Raw genomic sequence first — 3,188 nt, forward strand, 5'->3', positions numbered from 1 at the left:
TTTCAAAAGAACAAGAATTTCGGGTACACTGGAATGTGGGCAGTGGCATGAATAATAGGGCTGAAGCAATGTACCTCTGGGGCCTTTTATGGTTTACACACTTCATCAACATCCTTGACATCCAAATATTTGGGGACTCAAAGATTATTATTGATCATGTCAAAGGATGTGCTAAAATTAAACAATAAATGCTCCTCGGATGGCTTCGGAAAATCGACAATCTATGGTCCCTTTTCAGTAATTCATCGATCATGTACATTGGAAGAGAATGCAATCAACAAGCATATCAACTATCGAAGAGGGGTATACAGGAGCACTTGGATGGTATGCACATTGAAATAAAATTGGGAGACTCTATTCTGGATGCTGGGGTGTTTCCATCTCTTAGGTAACTATGGTTGTCTTTTTGTATACTTTGTGTTTTTTCCTTTTTTGAAAATCTTGCCTGTTTCTTTTTCTAGTGATTGTGAATAGATGTTAAAATTGTGTGGGGATCTTTGGATTAACATGTATATATCCTCAATGACGCATTGGAGGATGATTTTCTACTTTTTGTTCAATTTGACTATATATGCCAGCTATTTTATATCACTACAACTGAACTTTTGGCCATATGAAGATTATATGATGTATATGGTTGTTTGGTTTTCTGGATGGGATGTAGTTTCCTTGCCCATATATGATATATGATTTATATGACATGGATAGGTGAAGTCAAAAATTGTAATTTGATCTCATATGATAATATATTACGCTTTTTTCGTATTTAAAAAAAAAAATACCTCGAAGATTAAATAAGGTAACAATGACAATTATTCTAAAGAGTATAATCGTGAATGCATAGAGATGATTCATTGGATATGCGTAGATAATCAAAATTTGAATGATAGAGTTTTTCGTCGGCAAAAATATTTTCATTAAATCTTATCTTCTACTCTTTTGGTCTCACTTCAACTAGATTTGTTAGCTAGGAGAGTAGTGTAAAAAACAACGAAGATAATACCATTTCTTATATGAGTTCTAGGGGAAAAATAACAGGATAGCCCAAATCATTAGCAAAACCAAAAAGCAAGGCATATGACATATCAAGGTGGATGAATAAATGCATGATCAACACCTCGAGCCCTGGGGGGCCGTGACCTTCACGAACATGGAAATCAATGTGAGCAAGCCTCTCTTCAATATCATTGAACTACTCATGGATGTTGTGTTGACTTTTATTCCCAAAGATTACCTTGTCCACAATATCTGCCTAGCTAAATTGGATGCCATTGATGTATGTATGGTCCAATTTCTACAATCCTATCTCTGTTGGCGGATGACCTCTAGGCTAGCCAAGATGTCTCAAAGCTAATCAACAATGGAGGCCAATGACAATGGCTACTCCACCCAAGTTGGAGACTCGGCACGAACATGTGCCGCTTCACATTCCATGCCCACGACCCTGTCCACATCATCCTCCATTTCCTTTGCACAGGCAACCCACTCCCCTCACTAGCCCCTAGGTCCAACTTCACGCCTAGCATTCCCTCATTGGTGACACATACCCTTCATGTTATAAAGACACCAATTCTTCAAAATGCAAAAAACACCCAAACCATTCCCTTGCTTTCTGTGGTTTTAGCTCGCTTGATAGAGTGCACTCACCCAATAACCACAACAATCATTTGCTCTATCCACATGGCTGCAATGAATCAAACTGCCACCGATTTTGAGGAAGGAGTCTTTAATTGTGCCTCCTATGTAAGAGGGCCACACAATTCCACCTTTCGAGACCCCCAACACTAGGTTTTGGTGCAGAGTTGTACCCTCTGAGTAAAGAAATAGGACCTGAGGAAGGAGTCTTTAATTGTGCCTCCTATGTAAGAGGACCACACAATTCCACCTTTCGAGACCCCCAAAACCAAGTTTTGGTGCAAAGTTGTACCCTCCGAGTAAAGAAATAGGACCAAGACTACTAGACAGTGACCAAAAGTATAAAGCAATTGGTAATTAAAACTGAAAGAAAATCCCCACTAACCAAAACTCTGAGATGGCTTGAAAGTTGTGTCCAAAAGCGAGCAATGTTGCTTGTGCTAGCACTACAAAAAATGTGTTCTGAGCTACAAGCATACAAATCCTTTCTCATAGATCCCACACCATCATGCAAGTCACTTGAACATTGAACACACACACCATCATGCAAGTTACTTGAACATTGAACAGGGACACGTTATAACGTTGTACACATACCTCCCACAACAAAACTAATTTGAATTCATACCACCCACACTAACTAGCATGCATAAGTGTAAAGCTTGTGCACACTTACTCGAGTTAAATCCGCTCACCCTCCTTCCCATACCAGAAAACCAAATAATGCTTAATACCATGATCTACTTGAATATAAAAGAAAACAACGTTCTCGATGTTTATATCTTACCTCTGCCACTTGGCTTGGTCGCCGTCACATCTAGGAGCATGCGTCATTCTTTATAGTTTCGCCTGCCTGGAGCCGACCCCATAGGGGTTTTTCTATTATTTTTCGATAAGAGGAACTTGAACAGAAATGGTTGGATAGGCCTTCAAACTCTAATATTGAATGATTGGGTCTTTTCTATCATATTCTCGAGTAATAAAAGTAAATGCCGGTATATTGTAGTCATAAGAATGAAAAGAGAAGGTGACAGAATAACTTTTCAACATAATAGAATGCATTGATTCCATTCCCATTATTAGTTCTTTGTAATGAGTTTATGTTACTTGACGGAAGAGGAAGATCCCAAAATTCAATCAATCTACATCGAGCCATCTCAAAATTCAATCAATCTACATACTTAGGAACCTTTATCCACGATGTGGTCAGCAACAGCAGTTATTATCATGATTATGATCGGATTGTCTACATCTATCTCGGTAGGTGAACTAATTTTCTGTCTACATCTATCTCTGTTGGTGAACTTAGCTTTTGCACCTTTTCCCCACGATGTCGTCATGGACACTGAAAAGATGCAGCAGTAATTATCATAGGATTGTCTACTTCTAGATCCGTCTTTCACCATCGATAACAGAGGACATTTACACCAGCGGAGACACCATAACTATCGATAACGCAACGAACGGAAGGTCATGAATTGGTAAGAAGGAACAGAAGTTCACGAGATTCGTTGAAGCCTCCATAAGCACTTTGCCTCCAATCCGATCGCATT

This window comes from Pinus tabuliformis, chromosome 5_2 (genome assembly GCF_031772625.1).
Source record: "Pinus tabuliformis cultivar Carrire ecotype Pingquan chromosome 5_2, CPIR1, whole genome shotgun sequence".
Classification (NCBI taxonomy): Eukaryota; Viridiplantae; Streptophyta; class Pinopsida; order Pinales; family Pinaceae; genus Pinus; species Pinus tabuliformis.